The sequence below is a fragment of the Littorina saxatilis genome, linkage group LG1 (genome assembly GCF_037325665.1).
Source record: "Littorina saxatilis isolate snail1 linkage group LG1, US_GU_Lsax_2.0, whole genome shotgun sequence".
In the NCBI taxonomy this organism is placed as follows: Eukaryota; Metazoa; Mollusca; class Gastropoda; order Littorinimorpha; family Littorinidae; genus Littorina; species Littorina saxatilis.
In genome coordinates, this window is record NC_090245.1 from 26,103,085 (window position 1) to 26,125,087 (window position 22,003).

Here is a 22,003-nt window from a genome sequence, read left to right on the forward strand (position 1 = left end):
CAATCGTTGCCAACGCACACGTTCACACACGTGCGTCAAACAACTGAGAGCAACCAAGGAGTAATCGCATTGACAGAGACAGTTGCCACGGCGTGTAAGAGAGAGAGAGAGAGAGAGAGCAATGTTCATTCTGACACGATGAACGCTTATCGTGCATCGTCGGCAAAGTGTCTGTGTGTGTGTGCATGACTGTGTCCTTTGAGTTTTTGTGCGAGCCTGTGTCTTAAAGTGTGTGTGCGTCTCCGTGTAATCGGGGGGGGGGGGGGGGGGGGGGGGGCAGGGAAAAAGGCGGTCTCTAGCATTATTTAGTAAAATAGAACTGTGTGCCTCATGTCATACGTCCCATCCTCGCCTATCAATTCAAAGTCATGCAGCATCTGTGGTTGATATTTTGTCGGCTGATCATGCAACATCCACTCGTCTTCACAGATCATTTTCTGTAGGTAGGCCTATATTGAAAGAAAACCAACCGCGCTCATGACCTCGGTGTCGGCTAAACACTGGTGCATGAATAAGACCCGTAGCTAGCCTGCTCTTAACAAGTCGGTAACTTTGTTTAGTACCCTCTTTGACTGCACTTTATGATCCTTCTATCTATATATATATATATATACGACTAGTGTCTGTCTGTCTGTCTGTTCGCGATGCACGGCCAAAGTTCTCGGTGGATCTTTTTCAAATTCGGACACCGTATTCAGCTACACCCCGGACACAACCTCATCGATGAGATATTTCAACACGTGCTCTCAGCGCGCAGCGCTGTGCGCGCTGAACCGATTTTGTTGTTTTTTGTCTGGATCCACTACCAGTAACTCTTCCTTATCTTCTCCAGTGTTTTCAGCCGCGATTATCTCCCTTCCTCCGTGTGGCGTCAATCCATATTCCCGTTACTACGTTACTATTTTTAGAAGGTCACTGCACGTTACTATTTTTAGAAGGTCTCCAGTGTTTTGCGCGTTTATCTCCTTTCCTTCGTGCGCCGGCAAAGCTGGCGTACACCCGGCTTTGCCGGGTCCCAGGCGCAGCCTGGTATTCGGCTCTACTTCTTCCCGGCGAAGCGGGTAATCATCTAGTATATATATATATTTATAGTGTGAAACGCGTCACAAAAAAAGGTTCGGGTGCACGACTTTGAAAAAAAAAACCCACACACAAGAAAACTATGACTTTCTGAGCATGCGCTTTGGAAACTAAGCCATTGTGCAATTATCGGAACACATACGCACTCGTCATAATTGCCTCCACGTTTTATTTTAGCTACACAATAAAATACCAACGCTCAGAAACAACAAGAAGGGCAAAGCCCATACGACTCACATGCTTTACACATTTTTCCTACCAAAATACATGTGACCTTGACCCAAGTTCAAGGTCATCCAAGGTCACGCAACACAAAGCTGTTAATTCAAGACATAGGAAGTACAATGGTGCTTATTGGCTCTTTCTACCATGAGATATGGTCACTTTTAGTGGTTCACTACCTTATTTTGGTCACATTTCATAAGGGTCAAAGTGACCTTGATCATATGTGACCAAATGTGTCTCATGATGAAAGCATAACATGTGCCCCACATAATGTTTAAGTTTGAAACAGTTATCTTCCATAGTTCAGGGTCAAGGTCACTTCAAAATATGTATACAATCCAACTTTGAAGAGCTCCTGTGACCTTGACCTTGAAGCAATGTAAACCAAACTGGTATCAAAAGATGGGGCTTACTTTGCCCTATATATCATATATAGGTGAGGTATTCAATCTCAAAAACTTCAGAGAAAATGTGAAAAATAGCTGTTTTTTAGGCAACATTTATGGCCCCTGCGACCTTGACCTTGAAGCAAGGTCAAGATGCTATGTATGTTTTTTGGGGCCTTGTCATCATACACCATCTTGCCAAATTTGGTACTGATAGACTGAATAGTGTCCAAGAAATATCCAACGTTAAAGTTTTCCGGACGTCCGGACGGACGACTCGGGTGAGTACATAGACTCACTTTTGCTTCGCATGTGAGTCAAAAATGGCGCCACAAGCACAAGATTTTCCACCGGTTCCAACCAAAATCTCCAGTGCCATTACTGAGGAACATTGGAATATTTTCATATCATCTTATAATTTTGTATTTGCTATCATGCTCCTGGAGATTTGAAACGAATGATATTTTAACATGTCTGTTTATAACCGAAATGCACCCCAAAAGAAAGAAACCTTGAAAGCTAAAATTGTGTCGTTTGCATCGAAGAGTGTGCCACGCTACTTGTGAGTGCCGTGTCGGAGCGACGAGTAGAAATGATTGTGAACTTTTCTTTCTTTCTTTCTTTGGTGTTTAACGTCGTTTTCAACCACGAAGGTTATATCGGAAGTGATTGTGAACGATGAAGAGAATTCCACAAACACTGTACGACGAGTACGTGTTTCAAGACCATTTCTTTTTACTTCACGCCTATCGTGACAAAACTAAGTAGATCGATATACCATCTTAGTGTAACGTGTTTTATACCTGGAGGTTCTACCATAGTATCCACACCTATACTGACCATATTTTGTGATTCTCTGTTGATAATGCTGCGCCCGTTAAAGTTACTGAAGTGCACGGAGCCCCAGGGTTATCAGTCATGCCTCAGACAGCGATCAGTTTGACAAAAATACCGCATTTTATTGACTTTCAATTTCATGCAAAAACTCAAAAACTGCACCTTTTTTGTTAACGAATTAAATTAATAATGACTATTCTTCGGGCAGGAAAGCGGGCCCTCGCTCAGGCCCCTCACGTTAACAAATTACGTCAAAAGCCTACATGGAAGTCCACCAGTCTCGGCAACATTTGTTTCTATTTTGGGTACTTGAAGTCAAGACATCATTGTGTTTGATTACGTATGATAATTGTAAAAGATGGTACGTGGGTTCATTTTGGCATACCGCACACAGCCTTCAGCCCCAGAACGTGATCACGGGAAACTATGATGTTAATTACATTTTTTGCGAGTGATGCGAACTGACAAACCGCAAAAAGTTTCGTTTGGATGGCAACACTAAAGGCAAGTGTAGTCATTTGAGATAGTTGTGTAAAGCTTTTGACTGTTTTATCGTAATCTGCGACAAAAATACAAATAGTTGCTTCAGCAATGCTGTGACCTGTAATGCATCTCGATGGGCGTTTTCTAAATGAACCATTGCACACTCAGTTCTTGCATGGGTTTTCACCCACTCAATTGAGGTCAATATAGGCATATGAGGTTTGAAATGTTTTGTCCAGTATTTTATATAAATAACCCAACTAATTCGGTGACAAGAGAAGGTTCTGATAAGCCTTGGTGACATCAGCAGAAAGTGACAGTGTTTAAAATACATTTATATACATATAATTGAGTAGTTTTCAGTAATGTGGTTTAACACTTATTTTCAAGTTTAATATTTTCTACTTTTGAAAATTAATACATGTCGCTCGCTTGCTAGTTGTCAATTCCCAAATGTCTGAAGTGTCTTGGAAGCGAAGATCTGAGCGTTTCCACGAGTCAAGTAAGAAGTCGCCGACATCGATTGCCGGGAACTGGACTTTCGTAGATGGTGTTAACAGTGCAGCTTGAAGGCCCCCACTGACTGCGTTGAGCAAGTCACTTGTGTGGTATCCAGCAAGGCTTGTCCTCAGCAAGTGAGAGGTGTAGAACAAGCCCGGCGTCGCCCTCTTGTGCTATGCAATAACCTCGCATCTCATGGGTCAGTACGTGCTACCATTATCTTCTTTTTATTTTTTAATCGACCCCCCCCCCCCCCCCCCCCTCTTTTTTAAAATTTTTTTTTAATTAGTGACAACAGATTTGTTTGTGTGCTTGTTTGTTTGGGGTTTCTTACTCCTTTTCTAAAAAAAATTAACGAGTGTTTATATCTATTGTTATATAATTAATTACTTATCATTTTCCTTTTGGTGAATCACTAAATGGGTACTGTATTCTGCTCATCACATTTTCTGTCATACTTCAACCTCCTAGATAATCATATACATGTTCATGTATTTACCCAGTCAATAGGCTTCTCATTTCTTACATTTACAAATCTGTACAGGCTACTATCTTTACAAACATTATTTCCCGTTTTATTCCATTTCTGTCTTTTTCGAAACACTATGAAACTTATGAAAGTGTGCTGAATACAAAATTGTATATTATCACTGTAATCAAATTGTGTATAACTAATGTGTCAAACTAAGGTCTCATTTGTTCTGTAATCACATAGATGGAGTATTGTTTTATTAGTGTCAATTGTGATCTTTACATAAAAAATCGAGGAATGGAAATTACTGTCCAAAGTTAGAGGCATTACTGAGTGGATAACTGAGGAAGTGGACTTAATATCGAGTTATAGAAATGTGTTAATTCTCTAGGTTTGAAATACCTTGCACATCAGTACATGGTGTCGATGTTGAACTGTCTTTTGTTGCGTGTCATAAAAACCGTCACAGTGAATCAGTAAATAACACATTACCGGTAACTATTATATTATTTGATAGATAAATCAGAAAAGGTCAACATTGTCAGATGTCAGTTGTTAAGAGTCAAATGTAAGGGAACAAAGATAGTCGCCATGTCTGAATTGCCGGTCTCTGAAACATGACACAAATGATGATTCCACGGGCAGTGTATGCTCTAAGAGAAGTAGCTGTCACAATAATAAAAGCTCGCGCATTCACACGTTTGCAACACAATGTGCACACACTGTTACTCACTGGATACAGTAGCAAACAGAGAGAGAGAGAGAGAGAGAGAGAGAGAGAGAGAGAGAGAGAGAGAGAGAGAGAGAGAGATGGGGGCGGGGCAGAGAGGAAGTGAGAGAAAGATGGTTATGACAACAACAGCACATCCTTCAAGTTCAACCCAAGTGCAAAATTTGTGTTTGTGCCGAAACAAAGGAAAATGCAACTTTTTAAAGTAACTTTGAATGTCGAGACCATGTAGAAAGTTCCAAAATCGTAATTTCCACCAAGCCACTGCCATGACATTCAACGATCTGCATGACCGCCAAATGTCCTGGGTTGGCAGTGGGTGCGGTCGCTTATTATGCAACAATCTCTTATGAGACAGTGATTTTTAAATTACAAATGCCAAACTATGACATGAATTATTTATTTTACTCATGTGGTCCACAGAGCATGTTCTGGAGTTGTATCAGTATGTATAAATTGTTTACCAATGGTGTGTGATGATGTTTTTGTTCGGTTTAAAGCATGAATACACCCAACTGCAAGGCGGCAATTTAACTTCAAGGCTAGTCTACCCCATGAGAAAAGGAAATAGATTTAAAAAAAAGTGTTTCTCCCAATTGATGTATCCCAAATTAAAATATATGACAGCATTCATAAAGAACTGATTGAAAACAGGTTGTGAGCTCAATTTGTATGTTTCCCTCTCTTTAAATTTTACTAATGTATCAAGTGGTGATTTCTAATTTGCCAGTAAAGTAATTTATGTGTGTGTTATATATTCTCCTTTATCACTCTTCTTCGGATGTGATTGATTGATTGTTGATCTGAAATAGTATACATACCCACAATAGAATCTCAGCAATACAGTAGAACCCCTTTTTTTAAGACTCCCTCCCTTTTAAACACCCTGTGGAGAGGACAGCACGTTTTCCCCTGCAGTCCGGACTGACGATCTAACAGCGAACGACAAGAAGAAGAAACACCCTGTTTTCTTTGACTTTGTTCATAATCTCAGTAAATTTGCCCCCACCATAACACTCTACTGCTTAAGACTTGATATTATTTTTTAGATGTTTTGAGATCTTAAAGGGTAGTAAATGTACCCCCACCTTGACACTCCCTACTTTGTGGGAAAGTCTGATACAGTGGAGACCTCCCTTTTCAGACCCTGTATCCCCAATTTAAGACCCTGTTTTCTTTAAACTTTCAGTTCATAACCACAAAAAAGTTACCCCAAGTTTAACTTGTACACTCCCTCCTTTTTAAGACCTGAATTGTTCCGTCTTTGTAAGGTCTTAAAGTGCGGGGGGGGGGGGGGGGGGGGGGGGGGGGGGGGGTGTTTGTTCCAATGTACCCAATACTTTAGTTACAGTCACTATCTTGGACATTAGGCAAACAAAAAAAAGTTGTATGTTTTTGGTCACCCGACCCCCCTAGTTTTTTCCCACAGACCCTAGACTTTTTTTTAAATTGCATTTGTAAAAAAAAAAGACGAAAAAAAAGAGCGTCAAAACGAAAGTAACAGACGGCAGACGACACAAGGGGAATAACCCTGCATCCCTTTTGTCTCATTTGTTTTGTAATGTGTTGTCTTTCTCTTTGTATAGCAAGTCCAGTCTCTTTGCGTCACTGTATAGTTATTTTCTACCCTGACCCCCCCCCCCCCCCCAAAAAAAATCCCTACCTACCTACCCTATTTTTTGGTAGTCATGTTACCAGAAACATACTTTTTTTTTTTGCCTTAGCAGGTCAAGCCCTATTGTATCTGTAATGTCGGACCTCAGCTCTCCTTGAACTTACAGATAAGTTCCCTTTGAAAAAAGTGATCTCAAGGGGTAGACACCAGCCGTAAACTAATCAATAAGGTCAAAACTCAAATAGTCTGCATGCACATAAAATAATACAGAATGGTAACACGAGAAAGCATCTTCAACAAATAAAACTTTCAAATATTGCGATATCTCTTATTCGTTCCGGACATGATGAACAAATGAAAAGAATAACGCACCCCTAGTCTTTCTATTCTGGTTATTTTCTGATCTCCAAGTCCAATACAATGTACAATTTAGGCATACAGTACCTCAAAGAAAAGCGAAAATGTTTCCGGTTCCCTGAAAGAGTCAACTTTTTCCCAACATGAAGCTTCAGATAATCTTTGAACACAACTGTAACACTACAATGACAATTTATCAATGGAACATGTTTCAAATGTGTCCATTCCCAAGCAATTATTATTATTATGTCATTGTATCACACAGTTTGGATGCTGTCAATAATTTGTCTGTGACAAAATGACATGAATTTAACCCTTAGGCTGGTATGTCGCGCTACTTTACGTATACTGTCACCTGGTTGCCACGACATATGTCGCGCTACTGGCTCAGTCTGTTTGGTCGGTTCCGATTACCTCCCATGGATGCGAAAACCTATATGACCGTTTTTCTTTATTTTTCTCTCTGTTAATTCACCAGTGGCTATGTAACATGTGTTACAGAATTGCACCAGTGTAAGGGTTAATTTGGGGGCAATCTTGAACTATAACGTTGTAATTTCAAAGCTTTACAGTGTCATCATTGCGTTTAATCTGGTGGAGGTCACTCTTATTTAATGCAAAGAATGATCCCAGTGACATTATTCACTATTAAATTATTGACGGAATAGGCTCCAAAAGTGAGCTTAATATTGTCATGTGTCATTGGTCAAGACAAAAGCATGCCTTTGTCACTTTACTTCTCAACAGACAAAATGGCTTTGCTGATGTTTTTTTCTCAAAAAACACTTGAAAATAAAAGTTAAAACCATCTGGATCAGTGGAATGACAATTTAAATGACCTTCTGCGAGTGTGATTAAAATAGCAAGTTATGCAAATTCAGGCTTTGGTACCGCAGAAAAACCTCCCTGGATTTACAGCGCTAAACAGTAAACTTCAAGATAACCCATCAGGTGGTGTCCAGTGGTTCAATCACACATTCCAATTAAGGCGGTTTAGACTACTGAGTGCCCGTGCCTTGTGTTGAATTACTAGAGAGAGAAAATTAAACAAAACTGTCATCATAACAGTCCACGAAATGTTCAGGCATACTAAGGTAAATCTCTTGCTCAGTCCCAGATAAAATTGCTCCATGCCATGTCTAAATAAGAAAGCATCAGCAATCACTAAAACAGAGACACATTACACAACCATCTACAAATACAGGTATGCTGAACTGAATTTGTTCAGTCCAGCTGAATCTGTATCAGTTGTATGGTCAGATAATTCAGAATTTATATTATTATGAAGAATGAATCGTTGAATGAGTGTATTCAAGTTGTCAACCATTTGCCACCTTTGCTTTTAAGATGAAAATGAGGCTTTTGAAACACACACTATAGTGACAAACACACAGTACTAGACTAATACACACACACAAATACACACAAAGGTGTGTGTGTTGGTGGGATGGCGTTGATTTTGATGGAATGGATACTTGATGGAATGAATACACTGGTCATCATACAGCACAAGTGTCATGTCTTCAACACCAACGAAGGACCTGACTAGCCAATCTCGGACTGGACAGTATTTGGATGTTGCACTGAAGTCTTACTCTTATGCACATTAACCTTCACCGGATCACGCTTTGGACTACACAGTCCGGATGATGTGGGTCATACGTTCAAAAAAAGGATTAAACGTTAAAAGTATAGGTCATACATGACCCATGCCATCCGAATAGGAATAACATGTCACCACCTCAGGCTCTTTGCAGAGTAAAGGTCATACACGACCGACCCACGCCATCCGAATAGGGATAAACAGGGTAATTTTCCGTAGGTCATTCCATACAGGTCGTCCACGACCCACATCATCCGGACTGTGTAGTTCAAATTATGTCATCGTTTGTTTGTTTGTTTACAAAGATAATCTTTCAACAGTTGGGCAATAGGAAGGCCGTATGGTGATTGGAGATCACATGAAGTCTCAATTAAAAACTCCAAATAGTTTCAGAGATAAAGACACTTTTGTGAGGCTCTGGGTCGTCCACGACCCACGGTGAAGGTTAATAATGATCAGAGTCTGATAAACAAATTTTAGGGAGGCCCACCACTGCGAGCTCAAAGCGACTGTAGCCGCATCATATTTTTGCTACTTTTGTTCGCCTCTTACTCTGTTGTTATTTGTAATAAAACAACCAAATTACAAGATTTTCTTCAATGGTGTTGTTTCTTACTGTGTGTGGATTTTGTGGCATGTACATCATTCCAAAGCGGAGATATTTGTGCTTGAAAACGGCTCATCGCACAGTGACAGCGGCGTGCGCTGTGCAGGAAAATTGTCAGCTCGCGCCGCGGGGTGTTTGGAACGGTCTACAAACTGTGCATAATTTGCCTATTTTTAGATGGGTCGCCCAACAAGACTATTTAAATACATCCAATGAAATTTGGTGTACCTTAGTCCACTAAAACAAACCTAAATGTGACTCTAATTGGCAATGCCAACATTTGACAAAAACCATGCATCAGGTCTGAAACAGTGCTGTAAATTGTATATATATATATGCTACTGAGGAATCAAGCGACACGCCAAACTATTTTTAGAATAGAAATGATTTTTTTTAGTGAGTGCGTATGTGGAACATTTTAGTCAGTGTGTGGGTGGGGGTGTGTGTGTGGGTTCATGTGTGCAGGGCACTCGCACATAATTTGTATGGTGTAAGTCTGCAACTTTTAGAAGGCCAAAAAATTCTGGTGGCGAGGTTGGTAACTGTTTATAATTAATTTATTGCAGTTACTTTTCTATTTACACAGGGGTATTTGGCTATTTGTTGATTGGAAATCATGCGAGTTGTGTCCCCTGGATGTCAGCAAAGAGTATACTGTCCAAAAATAGAGTTTTGTCCTTTTCCTTATGTTCGAAGGGTGAAAAAAGTTCTATCCTCTAGCGGCAGAAAAAATTAGTTTTGTTTGAGAATTCAAAACATTGAATTTATTTCTTGGCTTTAAGCATCCAGGAATTACTAGCAAGTCATATAACAATAAAGCCTGCGCTACAGCTGATATGTTGTGAGAATAGCTAGAAACAAGCGTATAGCCAATGTTTTGTGTGCGTTTGTGAAAACCCTGTCAAAAAACTGAGTAAGTGTCAGATGTTTTGCATACCCTTTATGGCATCCACTTTGTCCCACATGGATGATCAAGATCAATCACCAACTCGCTTCAGATGTTGAAGTAATTGCATGCCCCCGTGGCAAGTGTAGTCTTTGGATGTGTTTCGCTAACTTGACAAAACTGACACTGACGAGCAGAAAGAAGGGCTAGATCCTGCTCACCCCTCAAAAGATCATGTGTTGCATGCAAGTAAGACACTGCATTTCCATTTAGGAGTCTATGACTGCGGGAGAAAAAAAGGTGTTTGTGGGAACAGAACAATTCAAGCTTGACAACACATTACTTAAATAATGTTAAAGGTGATCACTTTGGCTTTCCATTCCTGAACTGTGTAGGTGGGGGAATTTCGCAGGCGCTATTCTGGCCAATTTAGAAACATGCATTGTGTGTCTGCAATAAATATAATCATGACTGGTTGATAAGCACTATGTCTATGATTTAAAATAAATATTGTTAACTGTTGATTTTGTGTTTCTGCTGAAATTTTTGATGAGTAGACTGTATTCGACTTGTCTGGAAGCTATTTAAGTATTTTCCATATCTTAATGTTTTTATGGTGATTATTATTCACACCAATCCCGTTCACGACTGCAGCGCCTCTGTGTCTAAATGTTTCCCTGTGTACATCACTCTGTGTGTGTTTGTGTGTGTCAACCACGAATGTTATATCGCGACGGGGGAGATGGGATAGAGCCACTTGTCAATTGTTTCTTGTTCACAAAAGCACTAATCAAAAATTTGCTCCAGGGGCTTGCAACGTAGTACAATATATTATCTTACTGGGAGAATGCAAGTTTCCAGTACAAAGGACTTGACATTTCTTACATACTGCTTGACTAAAATCTTTACAAAAATTGACTATATTCTATACAAGAAACACTTAACAAGGGTAAAAGGAGAAACAGAATGCTGGGGAGCATCGAGTAAATTCTTTCTCGTCCCAACCAATATGGGACTCCCCCTAACCCGCGGGGGGTGACTGTCACATACTGTTTTGACCCGATGCATTAATACTAATAGTTTAAACGTGGAGTGAACTGATGTAGGTCTTCGGATCAATCAAGGTTCATACAATTTACAAACCAACAAAATGTGAACCTTTGTTGTTGTCGACGTGAGGAGTTTTTCTCTTTGCTGTGGTTCTTTGTGTTATGTGTGTAGGTTAAAGGGGGGGGGGGGGGGTGCTCCTTAACAGTTTGCTCAACAGGCTAGCCGTAGCAGGTACAAGTATTGTACAGTTGTTCTTCTTCCAGTGCAGGAAAATCAATTTGTTGTGAAACCCGGCTATATTGAAGTGGCACGGCGCCTGGGAAGACCTTCAATATAGCCGGAACTTCAATTTAGGCAATTCTCGGTTATATTGAATTACCCTCCTTGTTCCTTCAGAAATTCAATATACCGAACTTTTTTTCACTATACGTTCTTATTTCCGTGTCCACACATTACGTTTGATGTATTCCCATTAATCTTTCACCTGTTGGCTGTTGTTCTTCGAGCCTCCTTGCTTTTTTCAGGGTTAGGCTAACCCTAACCCTAAGACTTTTCAATGTTTCTTTTTCTTTCATAATCTTGGTCACACAACCTGCCGAAATTCCATATTCTTCAGCTACTTCCTTTCTTTTTTTGCAGCCAGTTTCCAGCTTCTGAATAAGCTCGATTTTTCTTTTTATTGTCAGACTCATCCTTTCTACATTTAGTCAAGTTTTGACTAAATGTTTTAATATAGAGGGGGGAATCGAGAGAAGGGTCGTGGTGTGTGTGTGTGTGTAGAGCGATTCGGAGTAAACTACTGGACCGATCTTCATGACATTTTTCATGAGAGTTCCTGAGAATGATATCCCCAGACGGTTTTTTTCATTTTTTCGATAATTGTCTTTGATGATGTCATATCCGGCATTTTGTAAAAGTTGAGGCGGCACTGTCACACCCTATTTTTCAATAAAATTGATTGAAATTTTGGCCAAGCAATCTTCGACCAAGGCCGGACTTTTGTATTGCATTTCAGCTTGGAGGTTTAAAAATTAATTAACCTTTTAACTACCATACCGCCCGATACCGCCCGTCTTCCGCCATTGCCGCCATTCCCATACCGCCCGATACCGCCCCTCGCCGGTGTAGCGTCTGTTTCGGTTGTTTGCGGTTGTTGTGCGCGAGCAGTAGTAATAAGACGGTTGCAAATGCATTGTGGGATTGTCTCACTTCCGCCTTGTTTTTTCCCCATGTGCTTTCGATCTCTGTGAGAGTTACAATCGATCTTTTTTCACCAAATTTGTTGGGCGCTTGGTGCCGACATGACAGTGATCCTGATTTCATGACTATGCTGGATTATCTCCACGAAAATAGACATCAATTAGAAGATTCTGGCTTCGACATCAGCATTTCTGTGAACACTGCTGATCTGACCTACTTTGATCGTTCAATGAATATCAACAAGTGACAGCGAAACGGATGATATACCGGAGCAACAAGTAAGCGTAATTTTTCAACTTTATTGACAGGTCAACAGGTAGATAAATCATGATAACACTGCGACATACATACCACCAAGAAGAAGAACACATACTCTTTGAAGTTTGATCCCTATCCAATAACATACCAATTTTTTTTATCAATCTGACAAAGAGAAACTGAGTAATAATAATTTAAACACGCATACCCGTTTTTGACCGTCTCTGCTCAAAATAACTTGGGAGCTGAGGGAGTCTACACAACAATAAACTTGGTAGTTAAAAGGTTAATGACTGGTCATTCAAAATCTGAAAATTGTAATTACTTTTTTTTTTTATATAAAATGATCCAAAATTACGTTTATCTTATTCTTCATCATTTTCTGATTCCAAAAACATATAAATATGTTATGTCTCGACATGTATTTCTCTCTCTCTCGACTGTACACAGAGATAAGAACAGCCTCGCTTTCACCTAGATCCTGCCTAAAAACAATGTTCAGACCTCATGTTCAGACTCGGCGTAATGATTCCGAAAGGACTACTTTTTAGCGGTCAAGTTCAGTCGTCCGCATACTCGAAAGTGAAAAAAAGATGAAACGTTTTGCTACAGTATCGGAGGATGAACTGTCGAAGAAGAAAAAGAATCTCGTGCCAACCACTACGCAGAAGACCATCCGAGTTGTCCAGAAGAAGTTCTGAAACACGTCACGTTCCAAATCAAAAGACGACATTCTATTCTCTTACGTCACTATTCTTGGTTTACGGTACCATTCGGCGGCTTTGCTACGAGTATGCCATAGTCTTGGTTGGCCGAGACCTTGAGGTGGAATGCGAGTGATTAGGTTTGTTGATTTTGCTCGGAGAAGTGGTCCGTGTTCAAGCAAGTTTCTTTCTTTTTTGAAAACAAAAACCCTAAGACCAGTGAATGTCGAGATATATATGTTAATTGGATCTGTGATCCAAACATGCCTTTTGGTCAATCTCGATGGCAGTTTATTCCACTCGCCCTACGGGCTTGTGGAATAAACTTCCATCTCGATTGACCAAAAGCCATGTTTGGATCACAGATCCAATTAACGTATAATATTTGGATTAAAAACAAGCTCTGAAAATTAAAAATATAAAAATTATGATTAAAATTAAATTTCCGAAATCGATTTAAAAACAATTTCATCTTATTCCTTGTCCGTTCCTGATTCCAAAAACATACAGATATGATATGTTTGGATTAAAAACACGTACAGAGAGTTAAAAAGAATAGAGATGTAGAAAAGCATGCTATACTCCTGAGCGCAACCGCTACCGCGCTTTTCTGGATTGTTAATTTCAGTGCCTTTGCCACGAGCGGTGGACAGACGATGCTACGAGTGTACGGTCTTGCGGAAAAAATGCAATGCGTTCAGTTTCATTCTGTGAGTTCGACTGAGCTTGACTAAATGTATTTTCGCCTTACGCGACTTGTTTGTTTTGCAGCCATTTTTGCTATTGTACAAAGGGAAACTACTCGCATGAACAAGAGAAATTAAGTCGGGGAGATCTAGGCACCACAGAACTACATGGCGTAGCTGTCAGAGGCCCGCGGCATTGTTAGACTGTAATTGTTATCAGAGACCTCCTGACTCGAAAGTTGATGCTTATCTGGCCTCTCCCCTTCCTCAACTGATTGCGCTGACAGAGGCGTGTCATATCATTCGGCGCCCGCGCAGTCATTATTCTTAAAAATAAAAAAATAAAAATCTTTGGAGCAAACATTTAATATAGCCAGGTAAAAACGTCCCGTGGGCTGAATTTTTGTTTCAATATAGCCGGGATTTCAATATAGCCGACTTCAATGTAGCCAACATTTTTTAACAAAGAACAAGTCGTGTAAGGCGAAATTACTACATTTAGTCAAGCTGTCGAACTCACGGGATGAAACTGAACGCACTGTATTTTTTCACCAAGACAGTACACAGCTTCGTCAATCCCCGCGTGAAGGAAATCGCTCACCTCCCACGTGCAAAACGTAGTGATATTGACACGCCAGATTAGCGCGGTAGCGAATTGTGCTAAGGCCCCCCCCCCCCAAAAAAAGGTCTGTTTACGGTAACATAGGGTAAAAAAATAGGGTCGGTAGGTCAGCTTTTTTTTTTCCCCCATTTTTTTATATTTTTTTTTCCCCTCTCTATGATGTTTCACAGTTCATTTCTTCTCATCAATCCCTGTTTTTGCCCAACATAACTATAAACAGTACTTTGAGCTTACCTCCCTTCTGTCGTCTGCTGTTTGAGCGCAAACAGCTCTATTTTGGATGCGTTTTTTTTTTCAGACGATCAAAAAAAAAGATTAGGGTCGGTCCTAAAAACTAGGGTCGGTCGAGTTACCGTGAACAGACTATTTTTTTTGTGTGGCCTAAGCAGGAAAGCGCGCTTTTCTGTATTCTTGTTAACTTTCTGAGCTTGTTTTGAATACAACCTATTATATCTATATGTTTTTGGAATCAGGAAGTGATAAAGAATAAGATGAAATCATATTTGGATCGATTTCTTAAATTTTAATCGTAAGACTAATTAATCTGTTTTTGTTAATTGTGATCACATTTTAAGAGTAAACATATGTATATATTTTTGAGTCACTTGAGAAAAAGTGACTATGTAATCGGTCAGTGTTAGTCTGTCCGGCCGGCCGTCCGTAGACACCACCTTAACGTTGGACTTTTCTCGGAAACTATCAAAGCGACCGGGCTCATATTTTGTTTAGTCGTGACCTCCAATGACCTCTACACTTTAACGATGGTTTCGTTGACCTTTGACCTTTTTCAAGGTCACAGGTCAGCGTCAAAGGAAAAATTAGACATTTTATATCTTTGACAAAGTTCATCGGATGTGATTGAAACTTTGTAGGATTATTCTTTACATCAAAGTATTTACATCTGTAGCCTTTTGCGAACGTTATCAGAAAAACAAGGGAGATAACTAGCCTTTTCTGTTCGGCAACACACAACTTAACGTTGGGCTTTTCTCGGAAACTATAAAAGTGACCGGGCTCAAATTTTATGTGAACGTGACTCCCAGTGACCTCTACACTTTGACGTCTGCTTTGGTGACCTTTGACCTTTTTCAAGGTCACAGGTATGCTTCAGGTATGCATTGTGTTGTGAATAGCAATTTCTTCCTGTCCATCTGATGCCTCATATAATATTCAGAACTGCGAAAGTGACTCGATCGAGCGTTTGCTCTTCTTGTTAGATTCAGAATGTGATGAAGAATACGATGCAATCAATTTTAAATCTGTTTGCAAAAAATCGATTTTAATGACAACTTTAATGAGCAAACTCATTAATTTTTAAGCCTCCAAGCTGAAATGTAATACCAAAGTCCGGGCTTCATCGAAGATTACTTGACCAAAATTTCAACCAATTTGGTTGAAAAATGAGAGCGTGACAGTGCCGCCTCAACTTTCACGAAAAGCCGGATATGACGTCATCAAAGACATTTATCAAAAAGTCGCCTAAGGCGAAATTACTACATTTAGTCAAGCTGTGGAACTCACAAAATGAAACTGAACGCACTGCATTTTTTCACAATGACCGTAGTCCACCGCTTGTGCAAAACGGAGTGAAACTGACGAGCCTGTTCAGCGCGGTAGTGGTTTCGCTGTGCTGCATAGCACGCTTTTCTGTACCTTTCTTCGTTTTAACTTTCTGAGCGTGTTTTTAATCCAAACATATCGTATCTATATGTTTTTGGAATCAGGAACCGACAAGGAACAAGATGAAATTGTTTTTAAATCGAATTCGAAAATTTTATTTTGATCATAATTCTTATATTTTTAATTTTCAGAGCTTCTTTTTAATCCAAATATAACATATTTATATGTTTTTGGAATCAGGAAATGATGTAGAATAAGATGAACGTAAATTTGTATCGTTTTATAAAAAAAAAATTATTACAATTTTCAGATTTTTCATGACCAAAGTCATCAATTAATTTTTAAGCCACCAAGCTGAAATGCAATACCAAAGTCCTGGCTTCGTCGAAGATTGCTTTACAAAAATGTCAATCAATTTGATTGAAAAATGAGGGTGTGACAGTGCCGCCTCAACTTTTACAAAAAGCTGGATATGACATCATCAAAAGTATATCGAAAAAAAGAAAAAAACGTACGGGGATATCATTCCCAGGAACTCTCATGTCAAATTTCATAAAGATCGGTACAGTAGTTTGGTCTGAATTGCTCTACACACACACGCACAGACAGACACACACACACGACCCTCGTCTCGATTCCCCCTCTATGTGAAAAAATCGTCAGGAGATACCATACTCAGGATCTCTCATGTCAAGTTTCATGAAGATCGGTCCAGTAGTTTTCTCTGAATGGCTCTACACACACACACACACACCACGACCCTCGTCTCGATTCCCCCCTCTGCGTTAAAACATTTAGTCAAAACTTGACTAAATGTAAAAAGTAGAGCTTCAGCCAGGACCTGAAACATTCTTCAATATAGCCTACTTCAATATAGCCGAGTTTCACTGTATAGTATTTTAGTCATGTGGACATTTGGAGAGATACATGGTTCTAATCCAGGAGCAACAGACCCATTTACTTTCACTCTGACAACAACGCTGAAAATGAGGTTTGAAATACTGCAAGAATAAGATGTGTGCTTTGGTGTACATTTACATTGTGAATTAATTAAATTAACTGACTGAGCAACAAAGATAAAATATATAGGATTGAAAACAAGTTCATTTTAATCTACTGATACAGAAGAAGTTTAAATTAAAGATAAAAACCAAAATCTCAACAACAACAAAAAGATCCTGACCAGTATATGAGGCTGTGCCAAAAGGTGCTTTGACGGTCACCCCCTGAGTTTGATTACATTTTTTTTTTATCTGTTCCCATCTTTCATGGCAAACCAATGTTTTTTAATGACAAACATAACCCATAGAGATAATAATCATAACCGTGCTAGATATGGTCATTTCTGTTTGAAAATAAACAAGTCGCATAAGGCGAAAATACAACATTTAGTCAAGTAGCTGTCGAACTCACAGAATGAAACTGAACGCAATGCCATTTTTCAGCAAGACCGTATACTCGTAGCATCGTCAGTCGACCGCTCATGGCAAAGGCAGTGAAATTGACAAGAAGAGCGGGGTAGTAGTTGCGCTAAGAAGGATAGCACGCTTTTCTGTACCTCTCTTTGTTTTAACTTTCTGAGCGTGTTTTTAATCCAAACATATCATATATGTTTTTGGAATCAGGAACCGACAAGGAATAAGATGAAAGTGCTTTTAAATTGATTTCGAAAATTTAATTTTGATAATAATTTTTATATATTTCATTTTCAGAGCTTGTTTTTAATCCAAATATAACATATTTATATGTTTTTGGAATCAGCAAATGATGGAGAATAAGATGAACGTAAATTTGGATTGTTTTATAAATTTTTATTTTTTTTTTACAATTTTCCGATTTTTAATGACCAAAGTCATTAATTAATTTTTAAGCCACCAAGCTGAAATGCAATACCGAAGTCCGGGCTTCGTCGAAAATTACTTGACCAAAATTTCAACCAATTTGGTTGAAAAATGAGGGCGTGACAGTGCCGCCTCAACTTTCACGAAAAGCCGGATATGACGTCATCAAAGACATTTATCAAAAAAATGAAAAAAACGTTCGGGGATATCAATCCCAGGAACTCTCATGTAAAATTTCATAAAGATCGGTCAAGTAGTTTGGTCTGAATCGCTCTACACACACAGACAGACAGACAGACACACACACACACCACGACCCTCGTCTCGATTCCCCCCTCTACGTTAAAATATTTAGTCAAAACTTGACTAAATATAAAAAAGAAAGAAACGAGATGCGTGGGTTGAAACGAGTGAGTGTGAATGGGACACTTCAAGGGAACTCAGGATTTTGCTTGTTTGCTTGTTTACCATCAACTTACCTATAACTTACTGTGTGTGTTTGTAGATGAAGTATAAGTCTTCAAATCTGTCCCACAATAAATAAAAATTTCAAACTATTTCTTAAAAAAAAAAGGATTGAAAAGGAACGGTTTCGGTCGTTACACATAATGTCAAATGTGCCTGTGAACGAAAAGTTCGTCTGCTACTCCACTGTGAGCCGTCGTCAACATTCACGTTAATGGCGACTACAAATTGCACTCTTTGAACGTAATTTACCACACAAAAAGCATTAGACCGTGTGCTAGACAGTCTTTCAGCTCTGAAAAGGTCAGTACTTTTTTTTTTGTCAAACGGTAACGTACGAAAATATCCAGATTCGAAAAAAGGTATTCTACATTTTCGCGGTAGAAAGATTATTTCGGGAAGCCATCTTTACCCAGAATGCACTCTGTGTTTGATTTCCCAAGATGGCGGCAAAGAAGAGAGAAGGTGAGTGTTTATAATTTTTTGTCAGGCACATCGTACTGGTAACGTCCGCAATAATGTAACGACTGAATTGCAAGTTTTTAGTGTTTTTAAAGCTTTTTAATGCACACTACAACGGCAAAAACGGACTGAAGCGGCAACACGATGTGTTTGCGTCCACACGTGTCTATGTACCGGGCATGAGTGACCTCGGCTTTCAGTCCTTACGTGGACACAGCACAAACTGTGTCCATTCAGTTCTACATCTACCAAGTGTAACATCTGACATGCTCAACAGCCTGCAGACTATATTTACAAACTGTTTGTCACTTTGTTTCTGGTTTTAGATGTGGTACACAATGTATTAAATAAGATTATTTTTGTTCTGACAAGATTTCTGTGTTTGTTGCATTTTTAATGAAATGTGTGTGTACTGCTTGCTGTCGGACGTTACACAGGACACAGTGAGCAGATGAATTTATGGGACAATAAAATTGAATTTTGGTTTGGATTTGATGTGAATGTCAATTTCAGCATCTAAGTCAATGATAAAGATTAGATTCAGAAATATCTGGCAAGTAATTATCATACTGTGGCTAGTTGTACTGTGTCCAGTGTAACATCCAACATCAGTCAGGTGCCCGTCTTTATTGATCAATATCTAAAAAACGCTGCTTTCATTTATCTTTTTAAAACTTGAAACACATTCAGGAAACCTCAGTCTTTAATGCTGCAACATCCAACAACAAATATAAACAGTTTTATTTTTGCCTCAAGTGTCCCATTGTAAGGAGGCAGGTTCTGGCACAGCCTCATATATTTCCAATCAATCTTTTGGAGAAAAAGTCGTAGTTCAATGTTCTACTTTTAGCGTTCATTATTTGTTCTGTTTGTTCGAGATGAGGCAAGATGACCATCAGTATCACAGTGTTTTTATCAGGCCTAGGTGTTCAATCATTGATACTTGTGTTTTTGAATGTCTGATACTGACAGTGACATGCATACATGTACATGTACAAGCTCTTTTAACAATGTTTGTTTTGTCCCTAGGACATACCCATATTTTCAGTTGAGGTCCAAAACACATACTGTCCTCTTTATTTGGGCACAACTCTGGTATCACTACAATTTAGTTCACATTTATGTGTAATCCTATCAATATCACAACTGAACTAAAAGTACAACTGAAGAAATTGAGACTTTTTTTTAGAAGTTGTTAAAACTGAGATTGAGTGAGAATGAGATGCATTCATGTGAATGAATATATTTCAGTCCTAACTCAGTAAGTTTTTACCAAAACTCTGGCAAATCAGCACACTAATGAATGGTATAGGTAGAGCTGCTCTTATTAGTCTAAAACTTATAAAGTGAAGGATGAAAGAGTAGTATTTTTCAACAAGTCTCACTAAGTGAGGTTACTTATGTTATGTGTGCTGTCTTTACACGTGTTAGTATCCATGCATGCACTCTGCTGGTTATGCATGCAGCAATCTGTGTTGAGGCATGCTTAGTGGGATTCACTCTCTGTGAAAACTTACTACTGTCTACTAAACAGCACCTTTCCAAATTCTTCTAATATGCCCTAAAAGTACACCCTGGTCTCATTTATTCATTTGTAATACCATTTGCGGACAGTTAAAAAAGGGCAGAAGTATGTCCCACTGTGTACGTGAGAATGAGAAAGCTAGAGATAGAGAATGTGGGCGCGCGTGTGCCTGTTTCAGTTTAACTTTTGCATACTGTATACATGATCATGATTACAATCATCCTGAACTCAAGTCAAAATGAGTTCGGCTCATTCTCTCCCTGACTGGACGCTACAGTCCTACGCGAATCTATCGAAACAAAAATACAGAGTTATCTCCCATGTGGTTTTCGCGAGCACCGATCTAAATTTGAGATCAGTGTTCGCGAGACGAAAATGATTGCAGATTGATTGGCCGACTTCGACAGTGATCTCCGTTATGTTCTTCACTGTTATGATAAAGACATCGTTCTAAGGTAAAATCAAGTCGAAATTTTGGGACTGCTGCCGGAAGGAGACCGTAATATATGGTTTCATCACTGTCAAATGGTTACAGAAAAAATTGTCTGCTCCAGTGAACGCCGAAACCAAACGGTTGATTATCACGTGACACTTTTGCCATATTTAGAGTTGTTTGCACAGTAAATACAGCCGCGAAAAATAGCTCGCTTGAAACTGTCTTACATCAATTCAATTCCTTTGTAATTTAAAAATTACAAAACACCATGAAAAATCATTATTGACAATCGCGAATCTGCTTATATCAATAATACATTACAAAAAGCTCTAAATATGTAAAAAAAACAAAAAACCTCAAGGCATCCTGTCAGGGAGAGAATGAGCCTAACTCATTTTGACCTGAGTTCAGGATGGATTACAATGTGTGTTGAGGTGTGTGTCTGTGCTTGCAGTGAGACTGAGAGGAGACGTGGATTTCAATACAATTTACAATACAGACACTCAGACATTAATGATAACTGATGCTCTCTGTGGGCAAACAATACCATACTCTTCAATGCTGTGCCTGTTTAGCATAACATGATATATCGCTCAGGTACACAAAGACAGGAAGAGCGAATCGCGAAGGTCAGTGGGTAGTCACGTGACTCCAACTCGGTAGACGGTTGCGGTCTGGGTTTCTTCGTCTGCTGGCAGATCACTTCAGATTGATGCCGCAAAAATATGGGGTGCATACACAATCCGAATAAAATCGTTAAAAATGCTCCTACTGGCATTAACTCGATCGGGAAAGAATTTATTTGCCTTACCCAGTTACCGATTATTCGCATGTGTGATGTAGCGGGAGCCATTTTCCACACATCATTTAGCTCCAACAAACGGCACAAAACCGACGCGATCACGAACATACTAACTTCAAAGTTCACGAAATTAAATAATATTCCTTACAATGTACCTTACGAGTCAGTTGTCAATCGATTCTGTCGACAAATCTCTCTCCAAAACTGCAAACCCCGACTTCTGGTGATGCTTTCGTCCTTTTCCAAGCAAAATGTAATGGCTGCTAATGAAGGCGTTGTCTTTTAACCCAAATCGTAGAAATAAATTTAAACGTATCGGAACATTGACAAATAATAACTATAAATTGTATGGGTTATTCTCCAGAGCTGGGTACCATTTTTGTAAATGCATTCTCAGTCCTTTAAATGATTGTAATGTATATTAAATAACAACTAGAATGTATCCTCTTTACTTGTTTCATTAATATTCCAGTTAGATAATCATACCGAAATTCAACAAAACAATTGTTTACATATGTGTCTTTTTTTTTTTTAAATGTTAGTATTTAAT

At 39.1% G+C, this 22,003-nt stretch overlaps 1 protein-coding gene across 2 annotated transcripts in view; it reads right to left on the bottom strand.

The window, feature by feature from the left end:
- LOC138965641 (collagen, type I, alpha 1a-like) overlaps positions 1-21,735 on the bottom strand; it is a 51,180-nt gene extending 29,445 nt beyond the window's left edge. Inside the window, exon 1 of one of the 2 annotated variants that reach the window (XM_070337821.1) lies at positions 21,609-21,735. The gene's annotated coding sequence lies outside the window, so the exon portion shown is untranslated. The remainder of the gene's footprint in view (positions 1-21,608) is intronic. The other variant, XM_070337817.1, reaches the window with a different exon arrangement.
- Positions 21,736-22,003: the final 268 nt, after the last annotated feature.